Below are 22,483 nucleotides of genomic sequence, written 5' to 3' on the forward strand. Positions count from 1 at the left end.
TTCAGTTGAAGGGGTTTAGTTTAGAGATGTTTCATAATAATATAAACATTTCAGCGGGAGGATTCTTTACTGTGGATATGCATCTGTTTTTCTCTGTTTGTAAAGCAGAAACATAATTTTCTTTTAGATAATAATTGATCTTTTCAGGTGATTTCGGCATGTGGAACTTATCTAGTTATAATTTGGCAGTTTCTACATTTAACTGAACAAAATTGTTTTCCGTGGGAATTTTCCCAAAATAGAAATGCTACTTAATTTTTTGGTGCCTGTACAGCATTACCACTGAAGAACAGTCCCATTTCCTATTTGTTTCCACCAACTTAATTGTGGTTATATTCTGAAATATATATTTTTTTTCAAGCAACATCATACAGATAAATACACTCCCCACATCAATTATCGCATTACATTATGTTTATACATGTAAAATTTGAACTCTAACTTAATTTTTTTTCTGTGCTATCCTTCCGAGAATGGAATTGTATCATAAAATCCATATTGCACATATCAACATAAGGAGTTGCAGTCATTGCTTAATTCGCTATAAAGTATTGTGATAAAGGAGATGGTTCTGCAATGTCTTGCATACAGTCAATAAAAATTAACACAAGCAGTGCAAAAATCAATTATCATTCCAACTAATCAGGGACTCAGCTTCGCCTCGTGCCTGAAACTTAGTTTTCGCACTGTAGAATACCCCTTCCGTACTCTAGTGTAAATAACCATTCAGTCACAGCACAATACAAAAACTTTCTAATTTTATTTTTTAAATATTAATTTTTTATGTTCGCCTGTTAGACGAGGAAACAGTGACAAAACTCCAATTTGTTTCAACCTTTTACTACAGGTTGTTTGTTTGTGGTTTCTTTAATTTGGTAATGAAAGGTAAATATTTCGACGTCGAAACACAAATAAAGGTAACGTTGTGATATGAAACTTGACTCATTCTTTTATTCGTAAGACATAGTAAAATTTGTTAAATGTAAAGATGGCAGCTCAAGTGAACAGCGTCGCTTTCTGTTTAAATACATTCATATATTCAGTATATTCAGAAATATATACCTATATTTTTTGAATAAATATTAATCATACAAATAAATATTTATGTGGTGAACATACCCAAAACAATTAATTTAGTGATGTATTACGATTATTAAAAATGGCGCTTCAAACTCACCGCGTGACTTTCTTTTTACACAAAATAATAATTTTATTGGGTTACACGGGAGTGTCGCCGTTGAAATTTAATTCGTTGTCAAATCAATTTGAAAAGTGTCCAAACTGGATCGCCACTACCAAATTTGTGTGTAGTTGTTTTCTCACCATTTTGTATTTTGCTCATTTGAACCACGTCTTCAATTCTGCTACTAGCATAATGTTTGTTTTCAACATAAGCGGCTGGATTTACATTTACATGACACTCGCTTTATTAAGCTCAATCATAATTTTAAATAAGAAACACCAAAACGTAATCATGAATACATTGAACGAGTTGGAAAAATTCCAGTCAGCAATGGCACATTTCCCATATAAGAGGCCGCTCAAAGAGACTGTCATTATAAGTGCAATGTTTGTTGAAACCATTTATCAGTTGATGGCCGCATTTGTTCATATTTTCTACCAATATCACGCCATTCGGAACGGAAGCACCAATAACCTGTATTTCCAAATAAGTTTTATGTTTGTTCTTGGGTATTTTTCTGTCGTCAAAATACTGTCGGAAGGGACACTCCTTCTGTCGTATTTAATTATTACACAATACTGCGATCATTTTAGTAAGAGTTTTCATGTAAATGACAGAAGAGCGTTCACCAAATACCAGTCCTTGTTAGAATTGGCAAGAAAAGTAAATAAAATATTTTCCGTTCTTTTCCTACTGTATATTGCATTTTATTTTCTGAGTATACTCATGTGGGCGATGTCAATCTATTGTGCTATTCACGACGATAAGGGAAATATACTGAACAACGTTGAAATTGTCGGTTTGGTATTCGCGTTTTGGAAATTGATTGTGATTATCGTAATTCCCAGCGAAACTATGAAGAAGGTAGTTGAATGTGACTTTTTTAAAGGATTTTAAACTTATGGTTTGTAGATTAATAAAATGAACAATGCAGTATCTATAATTCTACCAGTATACAAGGAGCGGAAAGCAGTGAGAGAGATTGATTATTATTTTTACGATTCTATTTCTAAGGATTATTTTCAGTTGAATCCATTTGGGCTACAAATGCTGCACGATGACATTAGAATTTCGGCCGGAGGTTTCTTCACAGTCGACATGCATTTATTTTTTTCTGTAAATATAGCAGAACTGAAACATACTCGTATAGATTTTGTTTTCAAAATGTATTTTTCAGATTATTTCAGCCTGTGTGACTTATCTAGTTGTTGTGTGGCAGTTTCTACATTTTACCGACCAGAACTGTTTTTAATTTATGATGTGTTTAATAAAATTATTGACATCACGTCATATTCTCGAGGTTGATTAATAATAATCTGTATTAACAAATGTTTAATAAATGTACGACAGTAAATTAATCTTTTTTTTTGACAAATATCTACTGTCGTGTTTCAATTATGAGGCATCGCTACTTTTGACTCATAATAGTATATTATGATACAAGTTTATAAGGAAGAAAAACTATTTTTTATTTTTTAAATAAAAACTTTTTGTGTTCGTTTGTTAGACGATGGAACAGTGACAAAACTGCAATTTGTTTCAGCCATTGCCATAGGTTATTTGTTTGTGGTTCTTCTAATTTAGTAATTAAATGTAAATACCTTGACGTCAAACACAAATAAATATACCTAACATTATTATAAGAAATTTGACAGACGTAGTAGTTTGTTAAGTGTAAAGATGGCAGCGCAAGTGAACAGCGTCACTTTTTGTTTAAATAAATTAATAATTTTCACGAGTTATTTGGGAGTCTTGTCACTAAAATTTAATCCGTTAACAAATCGGTTTGAAAAGTGTTCCAAATGGACCGGGAATACAAAATTCGCGATTATTTTCCCTCTTAACATTCTTTACTTTGTTTGTGTGACATATTCTGCCAACTCTAGATGGAGCAATATGTTTATTTTGGATATATGTGCATTAACTTACTCGTACGTGATGATTGTTTTAGCATTTTCTGTCATAATTGTAGATAAGAATTACGAAAAAATTACTATAGACACACTGAACAATTTACTTAGATTTCAAAATTTCAAGTGCAAGAGATCACTGATAGAAATTGCTGTTTTCATCATATGGTTTGTGGAAACTCTTTGCCGTCTAGCGTCCATAGCAGGCCACACTGTATATCAAATTATCTTCACTGACAGATCAAATCCAAAAAATTATTATTTTAATATAAGCGTGCAGCTTCTCATCAGCTACTTTTCCATAATAATCATATTATTTGAAGGGAGGCTTACACTGTTTTATCTAGTGATCAAACAATATTGCTCTTATTTTCATAAAAATTGGGACAGAGATTGCGAAAGAACCTTCAGTGAATATCAATGTTTGTTAGAAATTGCCGCGAATGTTAACAAAATATTTTCTCCACTTTTTTTATGGTATATTGGGTTTTACTTCGTAAGTCTGTTGCTCGGGGTGATAATGTTATACTGCAGTTTTCACGATCAACAAGGAGTGGTGATAAACAATGTCCAAATATTTGCTTTAATACTCGTCGTGATCAAATTTGTCGCCATTATCATAGTTCCCACCGACGCAATGAGGAAGGTGGTGGAAATTGATCTATTTTTCCAAAAATATTAATAGTAAACGTTTTAGGTCAGCGAAATAAACAAAATAATATCTAAAAGAATTCCAAAATATAAAGAACAAAAAACACTGAAGAAAGTAAATTTTCACTATATTTCTAGTATTTTCTCTCAAGTCTGATTGTTTCAGTTGAACGGGTTTAATTTACAAATGTTTCATAATAATATAAACATTTCAGCTGGAGGATTATTTATTGTGGATATGCGTCTGTTTTTCTCTGTTTGTAAAGCAAAAAGATCTTTTTCTTTTTGATAATTGATTTTTTCAGGTGATTTCGGCATGTGGAACTTATCTAGTTATAATTTGGCAGTTTCTACATTTAACTGAACAAAATTGTTTTCCGTAGTTTTTCCAAAAATAAAAATACCACTTACAATAATCTTTTGGTGCATTACGACTGAAGAACAGTCCCATTTCTCATTTGTTTCAACCAATTTAATTATGTGTACATTTTCTGATTGACATACATTTTTTAAGTAAACTGGTGAACATACCCAAATCAATTAATTAGTGATGTATTACCATGATTAAAAATGGCGCTTCAAACTCACCGCGTGACTTCAAAGTCAATGCTTTATTGGACGAGTCGAGTGTATGATGAGTTCAATAAAGCATCATTATGGACGAGTTGCATACAATATTTTATGTTCGACTGCATTATTTGTTCAAATTACAAAAAAATAACAGTGACATCTATGAGGTAAATGTAGAATGACAGCAGGTTTGCGACTTTATTTATTATAGTAGTATTTATTATTTGGAATAATAAAAAGTAAACAAAATTAAAAGTCAGCTATTTTTAAAATTTGCACAAAAGAAACCACATTTTTTCATTTTACAATTTTATTTACACACATGAACCAACAATAAGCCGTGTCGCTACGTATTTTTGCACAGCGACATCTAACAGCACAAATTCCAAACGCGATCAACCAAAAATTTAAATCTAGTTGGCGATTAACCAGAAATTTACCTTACCGTCTTGTTTATCGGACTAGTCCGATAAAGTGGTAGTTTATGGCCTCAAAATAACGTCATAAACCATCTATATTTGTCACAGTCGAACATAAAGGTATTTCTCCGCTGAAAAACGACAGATAAACTTATTATCTGACGAGTAAGCTAGCTAAATCATTTGAAATTCCTAACTCAAATTTTAACAAATTCCTGTCTGAATGTGACATATTTAGAGCTGAAATGAATAAATAAGGTTTAATCAAGAAATTTGTAGGTACATAATTGCACAACGTACCTACTTACAAAATCTATCCAAATTAAAACGGGTTGACAGACGGATAATTATAAAAAGGAATTTCGGATTTTGTTCACAACGTTGCTTATACTAGGCATAGTCATATTAACGCTTTTGTTATGAAAGTTTGAAGAAAAAATAGTACCCATATGTTATTCGGAGCAAAAATGGGTTTATGTGCTTTGGCTGGTTTGCCCAAACTACCAGCCTCAATTACCAGCACATAAAACTTCATTTTTGCTCCTAATAACATAATATACCTACTATCTGACAAATTTCTACTGTCGTGTTTCAATTATGACTATTATGAGGCATCGTTACTTTTGACTCATATAAAAGCTTTAGCAAGAAATGAAAAGTGTATTAGAATTTGTTTCAACTACTTTACTTGTTTACTTATGTAATAAATAAAATTATGTAATTTTATTTAACACAAGAATGACTAGAAAATTACTCTTCATGTACCAAAAAATAAGCAGTGCATTATTTTAACGTTAAACCCAACCCCACTGCCCTAATAGAGTTTTGCTAATAACAAGTATGGTGCTATACTTCGTCCAGCGAGAGATTGGGAGATTTTAAATTGTAGGCTGTATCCCAATACTACAAAATGCACTAGAATACATTAATTAGAGCATAATTACGGGGCAAAAGTGCTACTGCTTGAAATTTTACGTGCGTTAGGTACTACAGAATTTAGTGGTTTTTATGTCAACCAATCTCTCGCTGGACAAACTATACAATTAGGGGGCGTAACTTTCGTTTTGGATAAAGTCATAATTATGTGTGAGTTTCCTCCCTGAAATTTAATGCCGAGACAAATTTGGAATGTGTTCAAAATAGATCACCACTATCAAATTTGGTAAGGACTAATAAATAGATCTTTGTTAAATTATTTTTCTATTTGTGATTTCAAGACCCTTTTTGAGGTCAAAGAACACTGCCTTCCCTTGATTATTTTCTAATTCATTAAATTAATTATCTCTAACTTTACTAATCAGCATCACACATTTACAATTTATTATTTTTGCAGCAGTCAACTAATTCGAATAATTTTGCATTCACAGTTTCCACTGTTCCAGAAATGTACCTTCAGACAATGACTACTCTATGATTTTCAAAAGATATTTCAAAATTCTCTGACTTGTGTATATAACTTCATTATTTAATTAAGATTACGAAAGTAATTGCTGAATGTCGAAACGAATAACTTATGTGGATTGTGTAGTTATTGATCTTTTTAGCCATACATCAATACAAAAACTTTATCATTGAAACCTTGTCATTTTATTTTTTATCCTGTTAGACGATGGACAAATGAAAAAACTCCAATTAGTTTCAATCATTCCTATAGGTTGTTTGTTTGTGGTTCTTTTAATTTAGTAATTAAAGGTAAATACCTTGATGTCAAACACAAATAAATATAACGTTATTATATGAACTTTGACTCATTCAGTTTTAATCGTCAGACACAGTAATTTGTTAAATGTAAATATGGCATCTCAAGTGAACAGTGTCACTTTCTGTTTAAATAAATTAATAATTTTCATGAGTTATGTAGGAGTCTTGTCACTAAAATTTAATCAGCTAACGAATCGGTTTGAAAAATGTTCCAAATGGACCGGAAATACAAAATTCATGATTATTTTCCTTCTTAACATTGTTTACTTTGTCTGTGTGGCATCTTCTGTCAACTCGAGATGGAGCAATATGTTTATTTTGGATATATGTGTATTAACTTACTCGTACGTGATGATTATTTTAGCATTTTCTGTCACACTTGTAGATAAAAAGTACGAAAAAATCACTATAGACACACTGAACAATTTACTTAGATTTCAAAATTTCACGTGCAAGACATCATTGAAAGAAATTGCTGTTTTAATCATATGTTTTGGTGAAACTCTTTGCCGTCTAGTATCCATAGCAGGCCACATTTTATATCAAATTATCTCCACTGACAGATCAAATCCAAAAAATTACTATTTTAATATAAGCGTGCAGCTTCTCATCCACTACTTTGCCATAATAATGATATTATTTGAAGGGAGACTTACACTGTTTTATATAGTGATCAAACAATATTGCCGTTATTTTCATAAAAATTGGGTCAAAAATTGCGAAAGAACCTTCACTGAATATCAATATTTGTTGGAAATTGTCGCGAATGTTAACAAAATATTTTCTCCACTTTTTTTCTGGTATATTGGGTTTTACTTCGTAAGTCTGTTGCTCGGGGTGATATTGTTATACTGCGGTTTTCACGATCAACAAGGAATGGTGATGACCAATGTCGAAATTTTTGCTTTAATACACGTCGTGGTCAAATTTGTCGCCATTATCGTAGTTCCAACTGACGCAATGAGGAAGGTGGTGGAAATTAATCCTTTTTTTCAAAAAATATTAATGGTACACGTTTTAGGTCAGCGAAATGAACAAAATAATATCCAAAAGACTTGCAAAATATAAAGAACAAAAAACACTGAAGAAAGTAAATTTTCTCAGTATTTGTGTAGTATTTTCTCTCAAGTCCGATTGTTTCAGTTGAACGGGTTTAATTTACAAATATTTCATAATAATCTAAACATTTCAGCCGGAGGATTCTTTTTTGTGGATATGCGTCTGTTTTTCGCTGTTTGTAATGCAAAAAATTCTTTTTCTTTTTGATAATTGATTTTTTCAGATGATTTCGGCATGTGGAGCTTATCTAGTTATAATTTGGCAATTTCTACATTTAACTAAACAAAATTGTTTTCCATAGTTTTTCCAAAAATAAAAATACCACTTACAATAATCTTTTGGGGCATTACGACTGAAGAACAGTCCCATTTCTCATTTTTGTTTCAACCAATTTCATTATGTGTATATTTTGTGAATTACATAAATTTTTTTCAAGCAAACTGGTAAACATACCCAAATCAACTGATTAGTGATGTATTACCAAGATTCAAAATGGCGCTTCAAACTAACCGCGTGACTTTCTTTTTAAATAAAATGATAATTTTATTGGGTTACACGGGAGTGTCATCTTTGAAATTTAATTCGTTGACAAAACAATTTGAAAAGTGTCGAAACTGGATCGCCACTACCAAATTTGTGTGTAGTTGTTTCCTCGGCTTTTTGTATTTTGCTCATTTGAACCAGATCTTCAATTTTTTGATTAGTAAAACGTTTGTTTTCAACATAAGCGGCTGGATTTACATTTACATGACATTCGCTTTACTATCCTAAATCGTAATTTTAAATAAAAAATACGAAAATGTAATCATCAATGTATTGAACGAGTTGGAAAAATTCCAGTCAGCAATGGAAAATTTTGAAAATAAGAGGTCACTCAAAGAGACTGTCATTACAACCACAGTGTTTGTTGAAACCATTTATCATTTGATGGCCGCATTTGTCCATATTTTCTACAAATTTTACTCCATTCGAAACGGCACCAATAACTTGTATTTCCAAATAAGCTTTATGTTTGTCTTTGAGTATTTTATTCTCGTCAAAATACTGTCCGAAGGAACACTCCTTCTGTCGTATTTAATTATTACACAATACTGCGATCATTTTAGTAAGAGTTTTCATGTAAATGACAGAAGAGCGTTCACCAAATACCAGTCCTTGTTAGAATTGGCAAGAAAAGTAAATAAAATATTTTTTCCACTAGAGTTTGGAAAACTTCAACATTGTACTTAATACTAATTTGAGTTATGAAAAGTGAAAAATTTCCTACTAAGGGCGGAAATAATATTTCAACACTAAAAGTTCAATTTTGGTCGTTTCCTGGGATACGTAACGTAAAAACTGGTATTTAATTGAGACAAAAGCTTAAACGCCTTCACAATTTTTCATTAGTAAATTGTTTCTCTATGGCAACGAAAGCAGAACAATTTTGATTTCGCTTTTTAATTTAGAAATAATTAATAGTATATTAAAAATATCCAAATTTTATGTATTTTCCAAACTCCAGTAGAAAAAATAATGTGTGCAATTCGTAGGAAAAGTGTTTTTTCCGTACTCGACGCGTTTTTAATCTCGACTTCGTCTCGATTAAAAATCCCTCCTCTCGTACGGAAAAAAATCACTTTTCCTAACTTATTGCACAAATAGCTATTCCGTTCTTTTCCTACAGTATATTGCATTTTATTTTCTAAGTATACTCATGTGGGTGATATCACTGTATTGCAGTATTCACGACAATAAGGGAAAGATACTGAACAACATTGAAGTTGTCGGTTTGGTTTTCGCGTTTTGGAAATTGATTGTGATTATCATAATACCTAGCGAAACAATGAAGAAGGTAGTTGAACGTAACACTCTTTAAGGTTTTAAACATATGATTTGTAGATTAACAAAATGAACAAGGCAGTATCTAAAATTGTACCAAAATATAAGGAACAGAAAGCAGTGAAAGAGATTAATTATTTTGACGAATTTACTTTTAAATATTATTTTCAGTTAAATCCGTTTGGACTGCAATTGCTGCACGATGACATTAGAATTTCAGCAGGAGGTTTCTTCACAGTCGACATGCATTTGTTTTTTTCTGTAAGTGTGGCAAAACTGAAACATAGATTTTTTAATGCAAAATGTACTTTTCAGATTATTTCAGCTTGTGGGACTTACCTAGTTGTTGTATGGCAATTTCTGCATTTTACTGATCAAAACTGCTTTTAGCTTATGGTGTGTTTAATACAATTATTGACACCTAAATAGACTCTCGAATTTATGTTACTACATATACTTTACTAACAAATATTTAATAAACACACCACAATAAATTATTAATAAAAATTTGTTACACAGTCTAGGACTGGTTTACAAATCTATGAGGGGCATGATGACCAACTCAATAGACAGGGACCAATGGCTTAACGTGACTTCCGAATCACGAGATAGAATATAGCCTTTTTTTTTAATTTCGCCCTGGGTCGGAATTGAACCCGCGACCCTCGCGTCCCTGAGCCGAAACGGACTCCATTAGGCTATATTCTGCCTAAATTATTATTGACAAATATTTGGGAGGCGTAGTTCGTTTCGACCCACAAAAGCTTTTGTGTATGATGAAGTCAATTACAATTATATTAATAACATGTACATACATATTATGTAGATTACATTACAAAAAAACACTGTATTATTCAAACGCCTTCTCTTTGCATTATCACAGTTTCGTTAAAAATAAATATGGTGCTGCAAACCGACAGCGTAACTTTCTTTTTGAATAAAGAAGTAATTTTGTTGAATTATATGGGAGTCTTCTAACTGAAATTTAATTCATCGACAAATCAATTTGAAAAATGTTCAAAATGGATGAGCAATATCATATTTGTTTGGAGCTTTTTCGGCAACATTTTGTACTTGGCTTTTATGAAGCATTCCTTCAATGTTGAAATCAGCAACATGTTTGTTTTCAACATAGGTGGATTAATTTATATTTACATGTCAGTCCTTACAATATGCTGTGTCACAATTTTAAATAAAAAACACGAAAATCTAACACTGAGTATACTGAACGACTTGAATAATTTTCAATTTGGCATGGAAGGGTTTAAATGCAAGAGGCCACTGAAAGAGATCGTCATTTTAAGCGTAATGTTTAGTGATATTACTTTTTATCTGACTGTTACATCGATTAATATTTTCTACGATCTTTTCTGTTCTGGTAACGCAAATAATAAATTTTTATATTTTGAAATTAGTTTTAGGCTGTTCACTGAGTACATAGTTCTGGTTAAATTACTGTCCGAAGGACTAATCGTTCAATTTTATTTAGTTCTGACCCAATTCTGTGATTGCTTTAATAAAAGTTTCCACGAAAACGGTGGAAATGTTTTCATTAAACACCAGTGCTTGTTAGAAGTGACAAGAAAACTAAACAAGAGATTTTCTATTCCTTTTCTCTTATACATTGGGCTTCATTTTATTAGTATACTCATGTGGGCGATGACAGTCTATTGTAGTATTCACGACAATAAGGGAAATATATTCAACAACGTTGAAATTGTCGGTTTGGTGTTCGCGTTTTGGAAACTGGTTGTGATTATCATAATTCCCAGCGAAACTATGAACAAGGTAGTTGAATGTAACTTCTCTTAAGATTTTAAACATATCATTTGTAGATTAAAAAAATGAACAAGACAATATCTAAAGTTGTACCGAAATATAACGAACAAAAAACAGTAAGAGAGTTTAATTATTATTTTTACAATTTTATTTCCAAATATAATTTTCAGTTGAATCCATTTGCACTGCAAATTCTGCACGAAAATATCCGAATTTCGGCCGGAGGTTTCTTCACGGTCGACATGCAGTTATTTTTTTCTGTAAATATGGCCACATTGAGACCTACAGATTGTGTTTTGAAATGTATTTTTCAGATTATTTCAGCTTGTGCGACTTATCTAGTTGTTGTGTGGCAGTTTCTTCATCTCACTGACCAAAACTGTTTTTAATTTATGATGTATTTAATAATAGTATATTATGCAACAAGATTTATAAACGGCACTTTAGACACGAATTTTATCAGGCGGAGCGTAGTGGAGCGAGTGTTTAATAAACGAGTGTCTAAACAAGTTTATAAACGAGTTGTATACTATGCGAGGAGTAGTGTTTGTACGACCAAAATGAACAATACAAATATAACACGTAACTTCTTTATTCAACGTTAATTTAAACCTAAAATTCGAACCTGATAAGTGACAACTAACTTTATTTTGAGTGTCACATGATTTTTGCTATTAAAAAAACCAGAGCATGACTAAAACTGAAAGAACTCTTGTTTTACAAATTCATTTTTCAGATTATTTCAGCGTGTGGGACTTACCTAGTTGTGGTATGGCAATTTCTACATTTCACTGATCAAAACTGCTTTTAACTTATGGTGTGTTCAATACAATTATTGGCACTAAGATAAACTCTCGAATTTATAGATATTAGTATACTTTACTAACAATTGTTTAATAAACACACCATAATAAATTATTATTGACAAATATTTCTTGTCGCGTTTGTTTCATTTGGGAGGCCTGGTTGGTTTCGACTCACAAACACTTTTGTGTATGATGTAGTCAGTTATAATTTGTTCCAATTATATTAATTACTTGTATACGTAAGAATTACCTGTAGATTACTACGAGTACTAGATTACAAAAAGACACTGTATTATTCAAACGCCCCCTGATTGCATTATCACAGTTTTGTTAAAAATAAATATGGTGCTGCAAACCGACAGCGTAACTTTCTTTTTGAATAAAGTAGGAATTTTGTTGAATTATATGGGAGTCTCCCCGCTGAAATTTAATTCATCGACAAATCAATTTGAAAAATGTTCAAAATGGATGAGCAATATCATATTTGTATGGAGTTTTTTCGGCAACATTTTGTACTTGGCTTTTATGAAGCATTCCTTCAATGTTGAAATCAGCAACATGTTTGTTTTCAACATAGGTGGATTAATTTATATTTACATGTCAGGCGTTACAATATGCTGTGTCACAATTTTAAATAGGAAACACGAAAATCTAACACTGAGTATACTGAACGACTTGAATAATTTTCAATTTGGCATGGAAGGGTTTAAATGCAAGAGGCCACTGAAAGAGATCGTCATTTTGAGCGTAATGTTTAGTGAAGCTACTTTTCAACTGACTGTTACATCGATTTATACTTTCTACAAAGTTTTCTGTTCTGGTAACGCAAATAATAAATTTTTATATTTTGAAATGAGTTTTAGGCTGTTCACTGAGTATTTAGTTCTGGTTAAAATATTGTCCGAAGGAATAATCGTTCAGTTTTATTTAGTCCTGACCCAATTCTGTGATTGCTTTAATAAAAGTTTCCACGAAAACGGTGGAAATGTTTTCATCAAACACCAGTGCTTGTTAGAAGTGGCAAGAAAACTAAACAAGAGATTTTCTATTCCTTTTCTCTTATACATTGGGTTTCATTTTATTAGTATACTCATGTGGGCGATGTCAGTCTATTGTAGTATTCACGATAATAAGGGAAAGATATTCAACAACATTGAAATTGTCGGTTTGGCATTCGCGTTTTGGAAACTGGTTGTGATTATCACAATTCCCAGCGAAACTATGAACAAGGTGATTGAATGTAACTTCTTTTAAGATTTTAAACATATCATTTGTAGATTAACAAAATGAACAAAACAATATCTAAAGTGGTACCGAAATATAACGATCAAAAAACAGTAAGGGAGTTTAATTATTACTTTTACAATTCTGTTTCCAAATATGTATGTATTATTTTCAGTTGAATCCATTTGCACTGCAAATTCTGCACGATAATGTCAGAATTTCGGCCGGAGGTTTCTTCACGGTCGACATGCAGTTACTTTTTTCTGTAAATATGGCAACACTGAGACATACAGTGTTTTGAAATGTATTTTTCAGATTATTTCAGCTTGTGCGACTTATCTAGTTGTTGTATGGCAGTTTCTTCATTTCACTGACCAAAACTGTTTTTAATGTATGATGTGTTTAATAATAGTATATTATGCAACAAGATTTATAAATGGCACTTTAGACCAGGCGGAACGTAGTGGAGCGAGTGTTTAATAAACGAGTGTCTAGAGAAGTTTGTAAACGAGTTGCATACTATGGAAGTAGTTTTTCTACGACCAAAATGAACAATGCAAATATAACATGTAACTTTTCTATTGAACGTTAATTTAAACATAAAATTCGAACCTCATAAACAATTGACAAGTGACAACTAACCTTATTTTGAGTGTCACATGATTTTTGCTATTAGAAAAACCAGAGCGTGACTAAAAAGCCCGTTGGTAACTTCACCTCGTGATTAAAACGCACAAAGTCACAGCTTGTCAAGGTGTATCTAAAAGATCACTAAGCGTCATGGAAACATATGCGATAAATGGCGTTTTAAACATAAGAGTAGAAAAAATTATTAACATCAGGATACATTCTCGAGCTTAATTAATATACCTTGCTAACAAATGTTTAATAAAAATAGGACAATACATTTGATTAATTTTCTTGGCCAATATTTACTGTCGTGTTTCAATTGTGAGGCATCACTAGTTTTGACTCATAAAAGCTTCAGTAAATAATGAAAAGTCAGTTAGAATTTGTTCCAACTACTTTATTTATTTACATATTATGTAATTTATAGTTAAGTAATTTTATTTAAACAAAGAGTAACTCGTAGATTACTCTTTTAATACCAAAAATGATCAGTGCATTATTTTGACGTCAAACCCCACCCCACTGCCCTAATAGAGTTTTGTTAAAAATAAATATGGTGCTACAATCAGGGAACGTAACTTTCTTTTTGAATAAAGTGATAATTTTTTTGAATTACATCGGAGTCTCCTCACTGAAATTTAATGCAGTAACAAATCAATTTGAAAAAGGTTCAAAATGGATAACCACTATCAAATTAGTGTGGAGTTTTTTTGTCAACATTTTGTACTTTGCCTTGATAAACCATGCCTTCAATTTTGAAATTAGCAAAGTGTTTGTTTTCAACATAGGAGGATTAATTTATCTTTACATGTCATTTGCTTTGTTGTGTATTGTTACAATTTTAAATAAGAAACATGAGAATTTAACACTGAGTATGTTGAACGACTTGAACACGTTTCAACCTGCAATGGAAGATTTTAAATACAGATTACCAGTGAAAGACGCTGTCACTTTAAGCACAATGTTTGCTGAGGTTTTTTATCGTTTGTTGGCCATATTTGTGCATTCTTTCTACCAGTTTACTTCCACTCGAAACGCAAACACCACTCTTCTATATTTCGAAGTGACCCTTGCATTTATCATTGTGTATGTAGGTTTAGTCAAAGTATTGTACGAAGGAATACTTCTTCTATCGTATCTAGTTGTTGCACAATGCTGCGATCATTTTAATAAGCGATTGCACGAAAATGATGAACTTGCGTTAACCAAATACTAGTGCTTGTTACAAATAACAAAAAAACTAAACAAAAGATTTTCTGTTCCCTTTCTCTTATATATTGGATACTATTTTGTAAGTACACTTATGTGGGTGATAACAGTCTATTGTAGTATTCACGACAATAAGGGAAATCTCCTGAACAACTTTGAAATTGTTGGTTTGATATTCACATTTTGGAAATTGTTTGTGGTCATCATAATTCCCAGCGAATCTATGATGAAGGTATTAAAAAGTAGCTTCTTTTCTAAAGATGTTAAATACATGATTTGTAGATTAATAAAATGAAGAAAGTAATATTCAAAATTAAGGAGCAAAAAACCGTAAGAGAGATAAATCATTTTAATCTTTTTTTAAATACAATTTTCAGTTGCATCCTTTTGCATTAGAAATGCTGCACGTTAACGACAAAATTTCAGCTGGAGGTTTCTTCACAGTCGACATGCATTTTCTTTTTTCTGTAAATTTGACAAAACTGAAAGAACTCTGGTTTTACAAATTCATTTTTCAGATGATTTCAACGTGTGGGACTTACCTAGTTGTTGTATGGCAATTTTTACATTTCACTGATCAAAACTGCTTTTAACTTATGGTGTGTTTCATACAATTATTGACACTAAGATAAACTCTAGAATTTATAGATATTAGTATACTTTATTAACAATTGTTTAATAAACACACCAGAATAAATTATTATTGATAAATATTTATTGTCATGTTTGTTTCATTTGTGAGGCCTGGTTGGTTTCGACTGACAAACACTTTTGTGTATGATGTAGTCAGTTATAATTTGTTCCAATTATATTAATTACTTGTATACCTAAGAATTACTTGTAGATTACTACGAGTACTAGATTACAAAAAAACACTGTATTATTCAAACGCCCCCTGATTGCGTTATCAGAGTTTTGTTAAAAATAAACATGGTGCTGCAAACCGACGGCCTAACTTTCTTTTTAAATAAAGTAATAATTTTGTTGAATTATATGGGAGTCTCTTCACTGAAATTTAATTCATCGACAAATCAATTTGAAAAGTGTTCAAAGCGGACGAGCAATATCATATTTGTTTGGAGTTTTTTCGGCAGCATTTTGTACTTTGCTTGTATGAAGCATAACTTTAATGTTGAAATCAGCAATATATTTGTTTTCAATGTAGGTGGATTCATTTATATTTACATGTTATTCGTTACATTATGCTGTGTCACAATTTTAAATAAGAAACACGAAAATCTAACACTGAGTATATTGAACGACTTGAACAAATTTGGAATGGAAGGATTTAAATACAAGGGGCCACTGAAAGAGATGTCATCTTAAGCGTAATGTTTAGTTTTCATCTGACAGTTGTATCGGTTCATATGTTCTATCAACTTATTTTCACCCCTCGTAACGCAAATAATACATTTTTGTATTTCGAAATGGGTTTTAGGTTGTTCACTGAGTCTTTTGCTCTAGTTAAAATACTCTCCGAAGGAATAATCGTTCAGTTTTATTTAGTTCTTACCCAATTCTGTGACTACTTTAATAAAAGTTTCTACGAAAACGGTGGAAATGTTTTCATCAAACATCAGTGCTTGTTTGAAGTGACAAGAAAATTAAACAAGAGATTTTCTATTCCATTTCTTTTATACATTGGGTTTCATTTTCTTAATATACTCATGTGGGCAATGTCAGTCTATTGTAGTTTTCACGACAACAAGGGAAAGATACTCAACAACGTTGAAATTGTCGGGTTGGTATTCGCGTTTTGGAAACTGATTGTGATTATCACAATTCCCAGCGAAACTATGAACAAAGTAGTTGAATGTAACTTCTTTTAAGATTTTAAACATATGATTTGTAGATTAACAAAATGAACAAGACAATATCTAAAGTTGTACCGAAATATAACGAACAAAAAACAATAAGAATTGTGCTAAATGTTGCTGTCCAGCTTCTGTTTTTGAACTAGGTATGTGTTTGGGGTACTAAAATGATTTCTGTTTCGCGCGAAATGTAGTTCAACAATAATAAGGCACAAATGGGTCGCACGTGGGTTTGAGATGTTTCCACCATGTTTTACAAAAATCCACAATTATCTCGACCATCCCCACGTATTACGCTTTAAACATTTATAAGCTTGCAGCTTAGTTCTAGCTTTGCAAATTTTATAAAATCGTACGTACCATTTTTTTTTTTTTGTTGTCAAATCAGGTTTTACAATTCACTAACTTTCCTAGAAGAGAAGAACACCAAATTTTAGAGTTGGTCTGTGGCTTTCACAATTTATAAGCGCACTCCTTCATTTTCGATCCCCTTTTAATTAAGCCGAGTGACGCTTTTGGAGTAATAAGTACCTAGTTATTGCTCAACACTTTAATCAAAATTTCAAAGTTTCCACTTTCCATCCCGGTAGCAACCAAATGTGTTTATATTTCAGGTGTCTCCGTGGGTTTTTCCTTAGCTAGGGATCTACTACCACTTAGTCCCGGGGCGCCCTCCATGTTATTCAGGGCGCTCCCTTGTCGATGAACCGGCAAGGTATGTGTTATTGGTTGTTACCACTTTTTCATCCCAAATTGAAAGTGTTCTTAGATAGCTCTGTCAACAAATATTTGTCGCGTTTCTTTTTTTGTTTGCCTTTTCCAGTTTGCTGCAAATGTCAATTCTTCCTTATCGCGAAGGTCTCTCTCTGTTTGATGGGTTTAGTTTCTCCTAACATCCAATCGTTGAACGCGACCCCGCAACCCTTAGTTTAGCATGTTACACCCCAAGAGAGACCCGAAAACCATAACGCTTCGCGGGGCTTGCTAAATGCTGGTCCGCAACGTCGCTCATGGTGTAAGTTGAATCCGAGTTCCTTGGCACAAAACTTCCGGAATGGTGATCTGTTCCCTAAGTTTGTGGTACTTGACAAGCGTAGTTTCTTTTTGCTTTGAAATAGTCATATTCAACTCAACCGCTGAACTTAGAGTAGCTAAATTTGTTGGCTTAACGTAAAGCAGTTAGGACTTTTCCCTTAGCACTAAATCACGGGTAGGCGGTAAATGTTAAAGTCATAAAGATAGGGTGCCACAGACCACCGGACCACCCAAAGCTACTCACTCCTTCTATAGCGTATCTGCCGCACATTGGAAAAGAGACAAAGTATGCTAAAGTTCTCGTCTAGTGCTCGCTCTCGCTCGAACGGTCCGAAGTAACTGCATTGTTTGTAATGTACATAGACCTTCTGTTTTCCTGAATTTTAGATTGTGTCGTTTATGAAATCAGTCTTGCTCAATTTTCAATAACTGTCCCGTCACTCGTTGTCACTTCGGACTTGTTTGTATTTTTAGGAGAGGTTTTAGTGGAGCCTCATTCGGGGATCTAGGAGAATGGCCCGAGCTCACCATTTTCCTAGAGTTCTAAATGAGTAGTCTTCTCACATTTGGGGAGACTTGAGTGCCCTCTCCCGAGACGTTTATTATTCATTAATCCCGGCGTTAACAAAAATCATAACATTGAATAAATAGCTGGTTATAATTATTGTGTTGTTTTATTTGCACTCTTCTGTGTGGTTCACAAACCCTGTTGGAATGAATCTGGTAGTGTTTAATGTGTATAAAAAAAAACACAACGTAGGGAAATTAACGAGGTACGATCACGCGCTCTTGGCCATTTTTTTTTAATTTTCGCGGGTTTTATTTTCATTGCTTATGTTGGTAGAGAAAGAAAAAAGATGGCCGCTTGGTGGGATTTTTGAATTGCCCACTTGGTTCATCACAGTACATTTGACAAAACTGAAAAAACTATCGTTTTACAAATTCATTTTTCAGATTATTTCAGCGTGTGGGACTTATCTAGTTATTGTATGGCAATTTCTACATTTTAGTCATCAAAATTGTTTTTCATTTTTTAATGTTTGCCATCAAGTAGATTAGAAGTACTCAAATTGTTAACAAAATAACAAACACTGGAGCTAATATTTGATGTACATTACCAACGACATGATGCAATAGATTCGATCGATTAATATTGTTGTGTTTAAATTATGAGGCATGTTTGGTTTTGACTCTCATTTAGTTAATAATGAAAAGTCAGTTACTATTTGGTTCCAACTGCTTTAGATATTTAAATTATCTTATTTTTGGTTGAAGACTTTTCTTTAATACAACTGTTAACTTCTACTATTCATTCAATCAAGAGACGAATTGATAAAAACATTATGGTTTTACAAACAGACAGTATAAACTTTTGTTTAAATAAATTGGTGATTCTGTTGAATTACATGGGAGTCTCTTCGCTGAAATTTAATGCATTGACAAATCAATTTGAAAAATGTCCAAGATGGATCACCACTATCCAAACAGTGTGGAGTTTTTTCCTCAACATTTTGTACTTTGCCTATATGAACCACGTCTTCAGTTTTAAAATCAGCAACATGTTTGTTTTCAATATCGGTGGAAGAATTTACATTGACATGTCAGTCATTTTACTATCCACTGTCACATTTTTGAATCAGAGACATGAAAATTTAACACTGAATATATTGAACGACTTGAATAAATTGCAACTTGCAATGGAACATTTTAAATACAAAACACCACTGAAAGAGATTGTCGTTTTAAGCCTGATGTTTGGGGAAGCCCTTTATCGTTTCATATCTGTATCTGTTCATATTTTCTATCACACTACTTCCATTCATGATGCAAATTTTTTGTATTTCGAAATGAGTTTTCTGCTGTTCATTGAGTATTTTACCCTTGTGAAAATATTGTCCGAAGGTGTACTCATTCTGTCTTATTTGGTTATTGCACAATGTTGCGATCATTTTAATGAGAGTTTCCACAAAAATGAAGAAAGTATTTTTACCAAATACCAGTGCTTGCTAGAAGTAGCACGAAAACTAAACAAAAGATGTTCTACTCCGTTTCTGTTATACATTGGGTTCCATTTTCTGAGTACCTTCATGTGGCTGATCATTGTCTATTGCAGCATTCACGACAATGAAGGAAAGATTCTGAACAACATCGACATTTTTGGTTTGATATTCACATTTTGGAAATTGCTTGTGGTGGTTATAATCCCCGGCGAGTCTTTGAAAAAGGTTTTGTAAATCAACTCCTTTTTGAAACATATTAAAGCAATACTTTTTGTTCGGTACCTCCCTAGAAAGTGAATCTTTCTAAGAAGGTATCGAACAAAACCAAATACAGCACTCGAGAGTAAGACCGCTTTCGATCACTTGAATTGCATTCGCGTGAACGAAAGCTTTGCCTTCCTCATTCTTACTGTAAATAACTTTTGTAGATTCATAAAATGAATATGAGAATATCTAAACTTGCGCCGAAATATAAGGGACGGAAAACAGTAAGAAGGTGAAGTAATTTTTACATTTTTTTTTTAGAAATATGTACTCCTTTCAGTTTGCACTACAAATGCTGCATGATAATATGATCATTTCAGCTGGAGGTTTTTTCACAGTCGACATGAATTTATTCTTCTCTGTAAATTTGGCAATCCTGAAACCTACAGATTTGTTTTAAAACATATATTTTTCAGATTATTTCAGGTTATGGGACTTATCTAGTTGTGCTGTGGCAGTTTTTACATTTCAGCGACCAAAACTGTTTTTAATATCGTTGACATCATAACAAACACTCCAAATCAATTAATTAGATTTGAATGGTGGGAAACGATCTAGGAGGACCCCCTGAGCCTATCTAGCCAGAAAAAACGCGAAAATTCCAGAATTAGTTAAAGTGAACAATTACCTTTTTTTTAGCCATACATCAACACAAAAACTTTATCATTAAAACCTTGTCATTTTATTTTTTATCCTGTTAGATGATGGAACAGTGACAAAACTCCAATTAGTTTCAATAATTCCTATAGGTTGTTTGTTTGTGGTTCTTTTAATTTAGTAATTAAAGGTAAATACCTTGACGTCAAACATAAAAAATATAACGTTATTATATGAACTTTGACTCATTTAATTTTAATCGTCAGACATAATAATTTGTTAAATGTAAATATGGCATCGCAAGTGAACAGCGTCACTTTCTGTTTAAATAAATTAATAATTTTCATGAGTTATGTGGGAGTCTTGTCACTAAAATTTAATCAGCAAACAAATCGGTTTGAAAAGTGTTCCAAATGGACCGGAAATACAAAATTCATGATTATTTTCCTTCTTGCCATTGTTTACTTTGTCTGTGTGGCATCTTCTGTCAACTCGAGATGGAGCAATATGTTTATTTTGGATATTTGTGCATTAACTTACTCGTACGTGATGATTGTATTAGCTTTTTCGGTCACACTTGTAGATAAGAAGTACGAAAAAATCACTATAGACACACTGAACAATTTACTTAGATTTCAAAATTTCACGTGCAAGACTTGATTGAAAGAAATTGCTGTTTTAATCATATGCTTCGGTGAAACTCTTTGCCGTCTAGTATCCATAGCGGGCCACACTCTATATCAAATTATCTCCACTGACAGATCAAATCCAAAAAATTACTATTTTAATATAAGCGTGCAGCTTCTCATCAACTACTTTGCCATAATAATGATATTATTTGAAGGGAAGCTTACACTGTTTTATATAGTGATCAAACAATATTGCCGTTATTTTCATAAAAATTGGGACAAAAATTGCGAAAGAACCTTCACTGAATATCAATATTTGTTGGAAATTGCCGCGAATGTTAACAAAATATTTTCTCCACTTTTTTTTCTGGTATATTGGGTTTTACTTCGTAAGTCTGTTGCTCGGGGTGATATTGTTATATTGCGGTTTTCACGATCAACAAGGAGTGGTGATAACCAATGTCGAAATTTTTGCTTTAATACACGTCGTGGTCAAATTTGTCGCCATTATCGTAGTTCCAACCGACGCAATGAGGAAGGTGGTGGAAATTAATCCTTTTTTTCAAAAAATATTAATGGTACACGTTTTAGGTCAGCGAAATGAACAAAATAATATCCAAAAGAATTACAAAATATAAAGAACAAAAAACACTGAGGAAAGTAAATTTTCTCAGTATTTGTGTAGTATTTTCATATATAGATAACTTAATATCATATATTTTTCTTTCATATCATATAATATAGATAACTTAATTTTAAAACGCGAAAATACTATTAAAGATCTTGGTATATACTTTGACGAACGACTTAATTTTAATTATCATATAGACATTGCAGTAAATAAAGCATTAAATATGTTGGGTTTCATAATTAGAAACTCGAGGGACTTCACCAACATTGAAATTTTTCAACTATTATTCAAAACTTATGTCATTCCCTGCTTGGAATATGCCTGTTTAGTTTGGAACCCCTTTTACCAATATCACGTAACTTCTATCGAAGCTGTTTAAAGAAAAATTTTAATCTACTTGCATTTTAAAGTATTTGGTGTATTTCCTCTGGTGGGAACTCATAATCATATTCTTCGCGAGCAATTTAACTTTTTGTCATTAGAGAAAAATTATTATATTATTATTCCTTCATAAATTGATCCATTATAGAATTGATTGTGCTGATCTACTT

General features: G+C 32.2%; 1 protein-coding gene and 1 long non-coding RNA gene across 6 annotated transcripts in view; one reads left to right on the forward strand and one right to left on the reverse strand.

The window, feature by feature from the left end:
- The window catches only part of LOC138125390 (uncharacterized), a 32,960-nt gene extending 30,429 nt beyond the window's left edge, over positions 1 to 2,531 (forward strand). For all 3 annotated transcript variants that reach the window (XR_011157441.1, XR_011157440.1, XR_011157442.1), the window contains 5 exons: positions 6 to 95; positions 148 to 2,047; positions 2,096 to 2,155; positions 2,210 to 2,299; positions 2,361 to 2,531. This is a non-coding gene — a long non-coding RNA (uncharacterized lncRNA). The remainder of the gene's footprint in view (positions 1 to 5; positions 96 to 147; positions 2,048 to 2,095; positions 2,156 to 2,209; positions 2,300 to 2,360) is intronic.
- LOC138125367 (uncharacterized) overlaps positions 1 to 22,483 on the reverse strand; it is a 71,035-nt gene that overhangs the window by 33,815 nt on the left and 14,737 nt on the right. The gene's annotated exons all lie outside the window — the stretch shown is intronic.

The sequence above is a fragment of the Tenebrio molitor genome, chromosome 1, assembly GCF_963966145.1.
Source record: "Tenebrio molitor chromosome 1, icTenMoli1.1, whole genome shotgun sequence".
NCBI lineage: Eukaryota > Metazoa > Arthropoda > Insecta > Coleoptera > Tenebrionidae > Tenebrio > Tenebrio molitor.